Source organism: Fistularia commersonii, unplaced genomic scaffold (assembly GCF_037954325.1).
Source record: "Fistularia commersonii isolate RoL2024-O1a breed Wild unplaced genomic scaffold, RoL_Fcom_v1.0 HiC_scaffold_62, whole genome shotgun sequence".
NCBI classification, from domain to species: domain Eukaryota; kingdom Metazoa; phylum Chordata; class Actinopteri; order Syngnathiformes; family Fistulariidae; genus Fistularia; species Fistularia commersonii.
In genome coordinates, this window is record NW_028234020.1 from 292,501 (window position 1) to 307,500 (window position 15,000).

Consider the following 15,000-nt stretch of genomic DNA (forward strand, 5'->3'; position numbering starts at 1 on the left):
CCCACTTCTTCTTCGCTAACCGCTTTCTCCGTATATACTCCTGCACTTCCTCATTCCACCACCAAGTCTCCTTATCAACTTTCCTTCCAGATGACAAACCGAGTACTCTTCTACCTGTCTCCCTGATAACACTAGCTGTTGTTGTCCAATCATCTGGCAGCTCACCCTGACCACCCAGACCCTTTCTCAACTCCTCCCTGAAAACCGTGCAACGCTCCTCCCTTTTCAGCTTCCACCACTTTGTCCTCTGCTCTGCCTTTGTCCTCGTCATCTACCTTGTCACCAGAGTCGTCGCACAAACCGCCATCCTATGCTGTCTGGCTACACGCCCACCTACAACTACTTTGCAGTCACCGATCTCTTTCAGGTTACCTCGTCTATACAAGATGTAGTCTACCTGCGTGCTCCTACCTCCGCTCTTATAAGTTACCCTATGTTCCTGTTTTTTCTGGAAAAAGGTATTCACTACACCCATTTCCATCCCTTTTGCAAAATCTACCACCATCTGTCCCTCTGCATTCCTATCCTGGATACCATATCTGCCCATCACTTCTTCATCCCCTCTATTGCCTTCACCAACATGTCCATTGAAGTCTGCACCAATTACCACTCTCTCATTTCTGGGAATATTCTGCATCACTTCATCCAACTCATTCCAGAACTTCTCCTTCTCTTCAGGTTCACATCCCACCTGTGGCGCATAGCCACTAACAACACTGAGCATCACACCTTCAATTTCCAATTTCAGACTCATAAGTCTATCTGACATTCTTTTCACCTCTAGGACGTTCCTTACGAACTCCTCCTTCAAGATGACTCCTACTCCATTTCTCTTCTTGTCAGCACCATAATAGTATAACTTAAAGCCTGCTCCTAAGCTTCTAGCCTTACTACCCTTCCACCTGGTCTCCTGGACACACAGTATATCCAGCTTCCTTCTCTGCATCGTGTCCATCAACTCTCTACCTTTTCCTGTCATAGTCCCAATATTCAAAGTCCCTACTCTCAGTCCCAGGCTCTTTCCTTTCCTCCTCTCTCTCTGCTTCCGAACACGCACTCCTCCTCTTCTTCTTCTTCTTGTTCTTCGACCCACAGTAGCCCGATTTCCATTAGTACCCTGTAGGTCATCAGTACCAATGGCGGTCGTTGTTAACCCGGTCCGCGACCCATCCGGTATGGTATAGTTATGGTTGACTCGCATGTTTGGTTTTGGCAAACGTTTTACGCCGGATGCCCCTCCTGACGCAACCCTCTGCATTTATCCGGGCTTGGGACCGGCACAGGGAGACACTGCTCCGTGCCCCCCCCCCCCCCCAAAGGCAGGCTTGGAGAGACACGGGCCAGTGCCGCCCTGAGGCTGCATTACCCTCTCTTTCTTACATTTATTATAAAAATATGCTTATCTTCCTTTTAGCTCATCACACATGTCTTTATGATTTTCAGTCCATGCCTCAGCCGGCCTGAAGCTCCACTGATGCGCATGTGCGGATGCCTCTATCTAGCGGACATAAAATAAAGACAATCATTCAAATGTGAATGAGTCGGCGTGATGCTCCGGGATGTGTGGAGCTCAGGGAGCTCCACGAGTGAGGGAGTTAAGTTAGGGCGGGGGTGCAAGTAGGCTCTAGGATTCCCCGAGTCGGGGCGAGCGATGGGTTTAGAGGCGTATCGCATTGAAGATAATGGCCGCATATCCTTCTTGGACTTTTCTAAAGCCTTTGACTCGGTCGAACATCCATTTATCATAGCAACGCTCGAACATTTTGGATTTGGTTAAATATTCAGGAATGTGATCCGTGGGCTCTATGAGAATATTCATAGCTGTGTCACCCTGCCAAGCGGCACCACTCCGAGCTTCCATGTTGATGTGGGAATCCCCCAAGGTTGCCCCATCTCACCCTATTTATTTATAATTGCTACCGAAATGCTAGCCGTTTATGTTGAAAAGAGCAACGATATCCAAAAGTTAGACGTGCTGGGGACTGAAATTGTTATTAGCCTGCTGGCAGATGACACAACCTTAGTTTTGAAAAATGAACATCAAGTCCCAATAAGTGCCGAAAACAACCAAAACATTCTCCAAGGCTTCAGGATTGTCATTAAACTTAAAGAAATGCAAACTTCTTGCGCTGCATGACTCGCCACTAAAGGAAATCAGCGATGTTTCCATGAAATCAGAAATAAAATACTTGAGCATTTTCCTATCCAAGGACCAAACGTTAAATCAATCCAGGAACATTGAATCTAAACTGAATCAAAGTAAAGCTTAATTCTAATATATGGCTCCAGAGAGATTTATCAATATTAGGCCGGATATATTTGACTAAAATGGATGTGTTTATCCAGATGTATATACCCAGCGTATTCCAATGCTGCTCCAAATCAACTCGTAAAATCTGTTAACCAAATCAATTTCAACTTTATCTGGAGGAACAGACCACACCATCTAAGAAAAATCACATATGGTGAAAGAAACAAGTGAAGGAGGGCTGAAAGTGATAGAGTCGGACTGCTTGAATGGGACATTGAAGGTGAACTGGTTGAAATCCTGGATCAAACCTCATCGTTCTTTCTGGTATTGTACTCCAAACTACTTATTCAACAAAGTCGGCGGCCTGAGTCTTCTGCTTATCTCTGACTTGGATATCAACAAGATTCCTGTCAAATGTTCAGAGTTCCATAAACAAATATTATTATACTGGAAAATGATATACGTACACAATTTCTCACCACACAGTATAATAGTTTGGAACAATCGATATGTACTGCATGGCAACAAACCTCTGTTTTACAAGGAATGCTTTGAGAAAGGTATATGGTCGATAATTGACTTGATGGATGACACTGGCAGTCCTCTGGACAATGAGCAGTTCTGTACTACACACAGATTCAAGCCTCCCATATTAGAGTTGCTAAAGTTACGAAACGCACTGCCTCGACAATTTGTATTCCTGACCAAAAATATAATGACGCACCGAACCGTACAACCACAGTTACCCCGACTATCACTCCAGGGAATCTCAATTGTGGACAGAAAGCGCGGCAACTCCTTTATTAGGAAATGTTTCACAGGAAACTTATTCCCTGGACGTCAAAAAAAAAAAAAAGGATATTTTAAATAAATTTGATGAGGAATCGATTGCCACGCTGCGAACCATGTATCTGACTCTACCCATACCCCCAAGGCAAAAGAGACCCACTTCAAAATTATGACTGACATCTACCCATCTAAGGAATTATCGAGGGTACGCTTTAATTTTGAAGATAATATTTGTACATTTTGTGAAGACAACATTGAAACCACTGACCATATATTTTTTCTCCTTCTCATTCCATCGTCACCAGTTTCCTTCTCAAAAGATGATATAACATTCTGTTTACTTATAAGCAACATAACAGATGAACTCTGTGTCAATGTTCTTTTAGGCCTGGCCAAGTTCTTCATTCACAAGAACAGAATGCAAAAATGCTCCCCAAATTTTAATGTCTTCATAAACGATTTTGAAATATAAAAAAAAAAAAAAAAAATCCTTAAAACTTATGGAAAAATCCGAAAACAAAAAAATATAGTTACCCATGTCCGAGGTTCCTTTTTTTTTTGGTAAAAAAAAAAAAACAAAAAAAAAAAAACAACTTGATTACATGTTACATTCCCCTTGCAATTTTTTTTTTTTTTTTTCGTTTTAATTTCTTATTTGTCTATCTATTGATTTAATTACTTCCTTTTAATTTCTTTTTTTGTCTCGCACTGTAAATTTCTCACAAACCTGTAACACTATTAACTTCTCATTACATACAGAACAAATGTCCTGATGTCCGTTGCTTCCTCATCCCTGGTTGTTTCATTGACATTCAGTTCTACCTTGCTATGTTTATTTGTACATTTGTATATTTGGGTGTACTATTTATGTTCAATTAAAAACAGTTTGATGTCTGAGATTCCTTGTGAACCGCCAACTTAATTACATGTTATATTCCCCTCACAATTTTTTTTTTTCGTTTTTAATTTTATTTTTCTATCTATTTATTTAATTATATCCTTCTAATTTTCTTTTTTTGTCTAGCATTAAAAATTTCTCGCAAACCGTTAACACTATTAACTTCTGATTACTTACACCACGAATGCGCTTATGCCCCCCCACCCATCCCGCTTTTTCCGTACGGAGGCAGACACTGAGATCGAAAGCAAATGGGTGTCATTGAAATGCAGTAACAGGGTGATAACAGCCGTGTTCGAAGTGTGTAGGGGCTTATAGGAGAGCAGAAGCACGTCACGCAATTCACCTGAGTTCGGAGGATCGGGAGTACCAGGGCCCATAGCGGAGAAGCGGAAGAGCGGAGTTATGTGTCTCTTCTCAAAGGCGGGGAAACTGGGGGGCAGCAGGACCCCTTAGACCGGCTAATGTGAGTCTTCTCCGGACATAGATCACCCGGACTTATGACTGGAGCTCCCGGACCTCTGGGCACACACATATGTGAATGAGTGGATGAGCTAATGTTGGTTTGGTTGTGGATAAGTTTCGGCCAATGCTATCAGCACAGCTATGATTATCCCCAGAACGTTGAGAACGAGCTCCCGGAACTCCAGACATGCGTATATAAAAGAGTGGAATTAAGGTGTGTGTGTGTGTGTGTGTGTGTGTGTGTGTGTGTGTGTGTGTGTATACGTGTGGGACAGAAGTAATGTTGGGGACAGAAATTGTTATTAGCCTGCTGGCAGATGACACAACCTTAGTTTTGAAAAATGAACATCAAGTCCCAATAAGTGCTGAAAACAACCAAAACATTCTCCAAGGCTTCAGGATTGTCATTAAACTTAAAGAAATGCAAACTTCTTGCGCTGCATGACTCGCCACTAAAGGAAATCAGCGATGTTTCCATGAAATCAGAAATAAAATACTTGAGCATTTTCCTATCCAAGGACCAAACGTTAAATCAATCCAGGAACATTGAATCTAAACTGAATCAAAGTAAAGCTTAATTCTAATATATGGCTCCAGAGAGATTTATCAATATTAGGCCGGATATATTTGACTAAAATGGATGTGTTTATCCAGATGTATATACCCAGCGTATTCCAATGCTGCTCCAAATCAACTCGTAAAATCTGTTAACCAAATCAATTTCAACTTTATCTGGAGGAACAGACCACACCATCTAAGAAAAATCACATATGGTGAAAGAAACAAGTGAAGGAGGGCTGAAAGTGATAGAGTCGGACTGCTTGAATGGGACATTGAAGGTGAACTGGTTGAAATCCTGGATCAAACCTCATCGTTCTTTCTGGTATTGTACTCCAAACTACTTATTCAACAAAGTCGGCGGCCTGAGTCTTCTGCTTATCTCTGACTTGGATATCAACAAGATTCCTGTCAAATGTTCAGAGTTCCATAAACAAATATTATTATACTGGAAAATGATATACGTACACAATTTCTCACCACACAGTATAATAGTTTGGAACAATCGATATGTACTGCATGGCAACAAACCTCTGTTTTACAAGGAATGCTTTGAGAAAGGTATATGGTCGATAATTGACTTGATGGATGACACTGGCAGTCCTCTGGACAATGAGCAGTTCTGTACTACACACAGATTCAAGCCTCCCATATTAGAGTTGCCAAAGTTACGAAACGCACTGCCTCGACAATTTGTATTCCTGACCAAAAATATAATGACGCACCGAACCGTACAACCACAGTTACCCCGACTATCACTCCAGGGAATCTCAATTGTGGACAGAAAGCGCGGCAACTCCTTTATTAGGAAATGTTTCACAGGAAACTTATTCCCTGGACGTCAAAAAAAAAAAAAAGGATATTTTAAATAAATTTGATGAGGAATCGATTGCCACGCTGCGAACCATGTATCTGACTCTACCCATACCCCCAAGGCAAAAGAGACCCACTTCAAAATTATGACTGACATCTACCCATCTAAGGAATTATCGAGGGTACGCTTTAATTTTGAAGATAATATTTGTACATTTTGTGAAGACAACATTGAAACCACTGACCATATATTTTTTCTCCTTCTCATTCCATCGTCACCAGTTTCCTTCTCAAAAGATGATATAACATTCTGTTTACTTATAAGCAACATAACAGATGAACTCTGTGTCAATGTTCTTTTAGGCCTGGCCAAGTTCTTCATTCACAAGAACAGAATGCAAAAATGCTCCCCAAATTTTAATGTCTTCATAAACGATTTTGAAATATAAAAAAAAAAAAAAAAAAATCCTTAAAACTTATGGAAAAATCCAAAAACTAAAAAATATAGTTACCCATGTCCGAGGTTCCTTTTTTTTTTGGTAAAAAAAAAAAAACAAAAAAAAAAAAACAACTTGATTACATGTTACATTCCCCTTGCAATTTTTTTTTTTTTTTTTCGTTTTAATTTCTTATTTGTCTATCTATTGATTTAATTACTTCCTTTTAATTTCTTTTTTTGTCTCGCACTGTAAATTTCTCACAAACCTGTAACACTATTAACTTCTCATTACATACAGAACAAATGTCCTGATGTCCGTTGCTTCCTCATCCCTGGTTGTTTCATTGACATTCAGTTCTACCTTGCTATGTTTATTTGTACATCTGTATATTTGGGTGTACTATTTATGTTCAATTAAAAACAGTTTGATGTCTGAGATTCCTTGTGAACCGCCAACTTAATTACATGTTATATTCCCCTCACAATTTTTTTTTTTCGTTTTTAATTTTATTTTTCTATCTATTTATTTAATTATATCCTTTTAATTTTCTTTTTTTGTCTAGCATTAAAAATTTCTCGCAAACCGTTAACACTATTAACTTCTGATTACTTACACCACGAATGCGCTTATGCCCCCCCACCCATCCCGCTTTTTCCGTACGGAGGCAGACACTGAGATCGAAAGCAAATGGGTGTCATTGAAATGCAGTAACAGGGTGATAACAGCCGTGTTCGAAGTGTGTAGGGGCTTATAGGAGAGCAGAAGCACGTCACGCAATTCACCTGAGTTCGGAGGATCGGGAGTACCAGGGCCCATAGCGGAGAAGCGGAAGAGCGGAGTTATGTGTCTCTTCTCAAAGGCCGGGAAGCTGGGGGGCAGCAGGACCCCTTAGAGCGGCTAATGTGAGCCTTCTCCGGACATAGATCACCCGGACTTATGACTGGAGCTCCCGGACCTCCGGGCACACACATATGTGAATGAGTGGATGAGCTAATGTCGGTTTGGTTGTGGATACGTTTCGGCCAATGCTATCAGCACAGCTATGATTATCCCCAGAACGTTGAGAACGAGCTCCCGGAACTCCAGACATGCGTATATAAAAGAGTGGAATTAAGGTGTGTGTGTGTGTGTGTGTGTGTGTGTGTGTGTATACGTGTGGGACAGAAGTAATGTTGGGGACAGAAATTGTTATTAGCCTGCTGGCAGATGACACAACCTTAGTTTTGAAAAATGAACATCAAGTCCCAATAAGTGCTGAAAAAAACCAAAACATTCTCCAAGGCTTCAGGATTGTCATTAAACTTAAAGAAATGCAAACTTCTTGCGCTGCATGACTCGCCACTAAAGGAAATCAGCGATGTTTCTATGAAATCAGAAATAAAATACTTGAGCATTTTCCTATCCAAGGACCAAACGTTAAATCAATCCAGGAACATTGAATCTAAACTGAATCAAAGTAAAGCTTAATTCTAATATATGGCTCCAGAGAGATTTATCAATATTAGGCCGGATATATTTGACTAAAATGGATGTGTTTATCCAGATGTATATACCCAGCGTATTCCAATGCTGCTCCAAATCAACTCGTAAAATCTGTTAACCAAATCAATTTCAACTTTATCTGGAGGAACAGACCACACCATCTAAGAAAAATCACATATGGTGAAAGAAACAAGTGAAGGAGGGCTGAAAGTGATAGAGTCGGACTGCTTGAATGGGACATTGAAGGTGAACTGGTTGAAATCCTGGATCAAACCTCATCGTTCTTTCTGGTATTGTACTCCAAACTACTTATTCAACAAAGTCGGCGGCCTGAGTCTTCTGCTTATCTCTGACTTGGATATCAACAAGATTCCTGTCAAATGTTCAGAGTTCCATAAACAAATATTATTATACTGGAAAATGATATACGTACACAATTTCTCACCACACAGTATAATAGTTTGGAACAATCGATATGTACTGCATGGCAACAAACCTCTGTTTTACAAGGAATGCTTTGAGAAAGGTATATGGTCGATAATTGACTTGATGGATGACACTGGCAGTCCTCTGGACAATGAGCAGTTCTGTACTACACACAGATTCAAGCCTCCCATATTAGAGTTGCTAAAGTTACGAAACGCACTGCCTCGACAATTTGTATTCCTGACCAAAAATATAATGACGCACCGAACCGTACAACCACAGTTACCCCGACTATCACTCCAGGGAATCTCAATTGTGGACAGAAAGCGCGGCAACTCCTTTATTAGGAAATGTTTCACAGGAAACTTATTCCCTGGACGTCAAAAAAAAAAAAAAGGATATTTTAAATAAATTTGATGAGGAATCGATTGCCACGCTGCGAACCATGTATCTGACTCTACCCATACCCCCAAGGCAAAAGAGACCCACTTCAAAATTATGACTGACATCTACCCATCTAAGGAATTATCGAGGGTACGCTTTAATTTTGAAGATAATATTTGTACATTTTGTGAAGACAACATTGAAACCACTGACCATATATTTTTTCTCCTTCTCATTCCATCGTCACCAGTTTCCTTCTCAAAAGATGATATAACATTCTGTTTACTTATAAGCAACATAACAGATGAACTCTGTGTCAATGTTCTTTTAGGCCTGGCCAAGTTCTTCATTCACAAGAACAGAATGCAAAAATGCTCCCCAAATTTTAATGTCTTCATAAACGATTTTGAAATATAAAAAAAAAAAAAAAAAATCCTTAAAACTTATGGAAAAATCCGAAAACAAAAAAATATAGTTACCCATGTCCGAGGTTCCTTTTTTTTTTGGTAAAAAAAAAAAAAAAAACAAAAAAAACAACTTGATTACATGTTACATTCCCCTTGCAATTTTTTTTTTTTTTTTCGTTTTAATTTCTTATTTGTCTATCTATTGATTTAATTACTTCCTTTTAATTTCTTTTTTTGTCTCGCACTGTAAATTTCTCACAAACCTGTAACACTATTAACTTCTCATTACATACAGAACAAATGTCCTGATGTCCGTTGCTTCCTCATCCCTGGTTGTTTCATTGACATTCAGTTCTACCTTGCTATGTTTATTTGTACATTTGTATATTTGGGTGTACTATTTATGTTCAATTAAAAACAGTTTGATGTCTGAGATTCCTTGTGAACCGCCAACTTAATTACATGTTATATTCCCCTCACAATTTTTTTTTTTCGTTTTTAATTTTATTTTTCTATCTATTTATTTAATTATATCCTTTTAATTTTCTTTTTTTGTCTAGCATTAAAAATTTCTCGCAAACCGTTAACACTATTAACTTCTGATTACTTACAGCACGAATGCGCTTATGCCCCCCCACCCATCCCGCTTTTTCCGTACGGAGGCAGACACTGAGATCGAAAGCAAATGGGTGTCATTGAAATGCAGTAACAGGGTGATAACAGCCGTGTTCGAAGTGTGTAGGGGCTTATAGTAGAGCAGAAGCACGTCACGCAATTCACCTGAGTTCGGAGGATCGGGAGTACCAGGGCCCATAGCGGAGAAGCGGAAGAGCGGAGTTATGTGTCTCTTCTCAAAGGCGGGGAAGCTGGGGGGCAGCAGGACCCCTTAGACCGGCTAATGTGAGCCTACTCCGGACAGATATCACCCGGAGTTATGACTGGAGCTCCCGGACCTCTGGGCACACACATATATGAATGAGTGGATGAGCTAATGTTGGTTTGGTTGTGGATACGTTTCGGCCAATGCTATCAGCACAGCTATGATTATCCCCAGAACGTTGAGAACGAGCTCCCGGAACTCCAGACATGCGTATATAAAAGAGTGGAATTAAGGTGTGTGTGTGTGTGTGTGTGTGTGTGTGTGTGTGTGTATACGTGTGGGACAGAAGTAATGTTGGGGACAGAAATTGTTATTAGCCTGCTGGCAGATGACACAACCTTAGTTTTGAAAAATGAACATCAAGTCCCAATAAGTGCTGAAAAAAACCAAAACATTCTCCAAGGCTTCAGGATTGTCATTAAACTTAAAGAAATGCAAACTTCTTGCGCTGCATGACTCGCCACTAAAGGAAATCAGCGATGTTTCTATGAAATCAGAAATAAAATACTTGAGCATTTTCCTATCCAAGGACCAAACGTTAAATCAATCCAGGAACATTGAATCTAAACTGAATCAAAGTAAAGCTTAATTCTAATATATGGCTCCAGAGAGATTTATCAATATTAGGCCGGATATATTTGACTAAAATGGATGTGTTTATCCAGATGTATATACCCAGCGTATTCCAATGCTGCTCCAAATCAACTCGTAAAATCTGTTAACCAAATCAATTTCAACTTTATCTGGAGGAACAGACCACACCATCTAAGAAAAATCACATATGGTGAAAGAAACAAGTGAAGGAGGGCTGAAAGTGATAGAGTCGGACTGCTTGAATGGGACATTGAAGGTGAACTGGTTGAAATCCTGGATCAAACCTCATCGTTCTTTCTGGTATTGTACTCCAAACTACTTATTCAACAAAGTCGGCGGCCTGAGTCTTCTGCTTATCTCTGACTTGGATATCAACAAGATTCCTGTCAAATGTTCAGAGTTCCATAAACAAATATTATTATACTGGAAAATGATATACGTACACAATTTCTCACCACACAGTATAATAGTTTGGAACAATCGATATGTACTGCATGGCAACAAACCTCTGTTTTACAAGGAATGCTTTGAGAAAGGTATATGGTCGATAATTGACTTGATGGATGACACTGGCAGTCCTCTGGACAATGAGCAGTTCTGTACTACACACAGATTCAAGCCTCCCATATTAGAGTTGCTAAAGTTACGAAACGCACTGCCTCGACAATTTGTATTCCTGACCAAAAATATAATGACGCACCGAACCGTACAACCACAGTTACCCCGACTATCACTCCAGGGAATCTCAATTGTGGACAGAAAGCGCGGCAACTCCTTTATTAGGAAATGTTTCACAGGAAACTTATTCCCTGGACGTCAAAAAAAAAAAAAAGGATATTTTAAATAAATTTGATGAGGAATCGATTGCCACGCTGCGAACTATGTATCTGACTCTACCCATACCCCCAAGGCAAAAGAGACCCACTTCAAAATTATGACTGACATCTACCCATCTAAGGAATTATCGAGGGTACGCTTTAATTTTGAAGATAATATTTGTACATTTTGTGAAGACAACATTGAAACCACTGACCATATATTTTTTCTCCTTCTCATTCCATCGTCACCAGTTTCCTTCTCAAAAGATGATATAACATTCTGTTTACTTATAAGCAACATAACAGATGAACTCTGTGTCAATGTTCTTTTAGGCCTGGCCAAGTTCTTCATTCACAAGAACAGAATGCAAAAATGCTCCCCAAATTTTAATGTCTTCATAAACGATTTTGAAATATAAAAAAAAAAAAAAAAATCCTTAAAACTTATGGAAAAATCCGAAAACAAAAAAATATAGTTACCCATGTCCGAGGTTCCTTTTTTTTTTGGTAAAAAAAAAAAAAAAACAAAAAAAACAACTTGATTACATGTTACATTCCCCTTGCAATTTTTTTTTTTTTTTTTCGTTTTAATTTCTTATTTGTCTATCTATTGATTTAATTACTTCCTTTTAATTTCTTTTTTTGTCTCGCACTGTAAATTTCTCACAAACCTGTAACACTATTAACTTCTCATTACATACAGAACAAATGTCCTGATGTCCGTTGCTTCCTCATCCCTGGTTGTTTCATTGACATTCAGTTCTACCTTGCTATGTTTATTTGTACATTTGTATATTTGGGTGTACTATTTATGTTCAATTAAAAACAGTTTGATGTCTGAGATTCCTTGTGAACCGCCAACTTAATTACATGTTATATTCCCCTCACAATTTTTTTTTTTCGTTTTTAATTTTATTTTTCTATCTATTTATTTAATTATATCCTTCTAATTTTCTTTTTTTGTCTAGCATTAAAAATTTCTCGCAAACCGTTAACACTATTAACTTCTGATTACTTACAGCACGAATGCGCTTATGCCCCCCCACCCATCCCGCTTTTTCCGTACGGAGGCAGACACTGAGATCGAAAGCAAATGGGTGCCATTGAAATGCAGTAACAGGGTGATAACAGCCGTGTTCGAAGTGTGTAGGGGCTTATAGGAGAGCAGAAGCACGTCACGCAATTCACCTGAGTTCGGAGGATCGGGAGTACCAGGGCCCATAGCGGAGAAGCGGAAGAGCGGAGTTATGTGTCTCTTCTCAAAGGCGGGGAAGCTGGGGGGCAGCAGGACCCCTTAGACCGGCTAATGTGAGCCTACTCCGGACAGAGATCACCCGGAGTTATGACTGGAGCTCCCGGACCTCTGGGCACACACATATGTGAATGACTGGATGAGCTAATGTTGGTTTGGTTGTGGATACGTTTCGGCCAATGCTATCAGCACAGCGATGATGAGTTCAGGTGTGTCTGTGTGTGTTTGTGTGTTTGTGTGTGTGTGTGTGTGTGTGTGTGTGTGTGCGTGTGTTTGTGTGTGTGTGAGAGTTTGTTTTTGTGGGTTGGGGGGGGTTCCCGCGGACACGGAGTACCAGGGCCTGGAGCGGATGAGGTGAGGAGCGGAGGAGAGCAGAAGCCCGGACCGTGATTCGCTTGTGTCCAGCGGTTCGGGAGTTCCAGGGCCCGAAACGGAGGAGCGGAGGAGCGGAGGAGCGGAGGAGCGGAGGAGCGGAGGAGCGGAGGACAGCAAAACCCCTTTCTGCAATTCGCCTGAGTCCGGCGGATCGGTAGTACCTGGTTCCGCAGCGGATGAGCGGAGGAGTGGAGGAGATGTTTCTCTTCTCAGAGGCGGCGAGGGGGGGGGGCAGGACCCCTTACCCTTTTCCCCCCCGGACGTTTGAGTGGAGCTCCCGGACCTCCGGGCACGCACATGCGAATGACTGGATCACAGGGAGTGCCAGGGCCTGGAGCGGATGAGCAGAGGAGAGGCGGAGGGCAGAAGCCCGGCCCTGTTCAAGAGTTCCAGGGTCCAAAGCGGGGGAGCGAAGAAGCGGAGGAGGGGAGGAGAGCAGAAGAGCAAAAAACTGGCCCGGAATTCACCGAAGTCCCGCGGATCGGGAGTTCCAGGGCCCGGAGCGGAAGAGCGGAGGAGCGGAGGAGAGGAGGAGCGGAGCAAAGCTAAGCCCGTCTTAACAACAAGGAAATTACAGATGAGGCTATAATTTCTAATGAAAACTTTAAATTCTATAGCCACGTATACACTTCGACATTGTCAAAAAGCGATTGTGACTCCTTTCCATTAAATATTCCTCAATATATCCCAAAAATAAACAACAAACAATATATGTTTGTTTATATATGTTTATATATAAACAACAAAAAATATACAGTTTGATGTCTGAGATTCCTTGTGAATCGCCAACTTAATTACATGTCGTATTCCCCTTGCATTTTTTTTTTTTGGTTTTAATTTCATTTGTCTATCTATTTATCTAATTATTTCCTTTTAATTTCGTTTTTTGTCTAGCACTGTAAATTTCTCACAAACCTGTAACACTATTAACTTCTCATTACATACAGAACAAATGTCCTCATGTCCGTTGCTTCCTCATGCCTGGTTGTTTCATTGACATTCAGTTCTACCTTGCTATGTTTATTTGTACATTTGTATATTTGGGTGTACTATTTATGTTCAATTAAAAACAGTTTGATGTCTGAGATTCCCTGTGAACCGCCAACTTAATTACATGTTATATTCCCCTCACAATTTTTTTTTTTTCGTTTTTAATTTTATTTTTCTATCTATTTATTTAATTATATCCTTTTAATTTTCTTTTTTTGTCTAGCATTAAAAATTTCTCGCAAACCGTTAACACTATTAACTTCTGATTACTTACAGCACGAATGCGCTTATGCCCCCCCACCCCCCACCCCCCCGCTTTTTCCGTACGGTGGCAGACACTGAGATCGAAAGCAAATGGGTGTCATTGAAATGCAGTAACAGGGTGATAACAGCCGTGTTCGAAGTGTGTAGGGGCTTATAGTAGAGCAGAAGCACGTCACGCAATTCACCTGAGTTCGGAGGATCGGGAGTACCAGGGCCCATAGCGGAGAAGCGGAAGAGCGGAGTTATGTGTCTCTTCTCAAAGGCCGGGAAGCTGGGGGGCAGCAGGACCCCTTAGAGCGGCTAATGTGAGCCTTCTCCGGACATAGATCACCCGGACTTATGACTGGAGCTCCCGGACCTCTGGGCACACACATATGTGAATGAGTGGATGAGCTAATGTTGGTTTGGTTGTGGAAACGTTTCGGCCAATGCTATTAGCACAGCTATGATGAGTTCAGGTGTGTCTGTGTGTGTTTGTGTGTTTGTGTGTGTGTGTGTGTGTGTGTGTGTGCGTGTGTTTGTGTGTGTGTGAGAGTTTGTTTTTGTGGGTTGGGGGGGGTTCCCGCGGACACGGAGTACCAGGGCCTGGAGCGGATGAGGTGAGGAGCGGAGGAGAGCAGAAGCCCGGACCGTGATTCGCTTGTGTCCAGCGGTTCGGGAGTTCCAGGGCCCGAAACGGAGGAGCGGAGGAGCGGAGGACGGCAAAACCCCTTTCTGCAATTCGCCTGAGTCCGGCGGATCGGTAATACCTGGTTCCGCAGCGGAGGAGCGGAGGAGTGGAGGAGATGTTTCTCTTCTCAGAGGCGGCGAGGAGGGGGGGAGAGGGACAGGACCCCTTACCCTTACCCCCCCCGGACGTTTGAGTGGAGCTCCCGGACCTCCGGGCACGCACATGCGAATGACTGGATCACAGG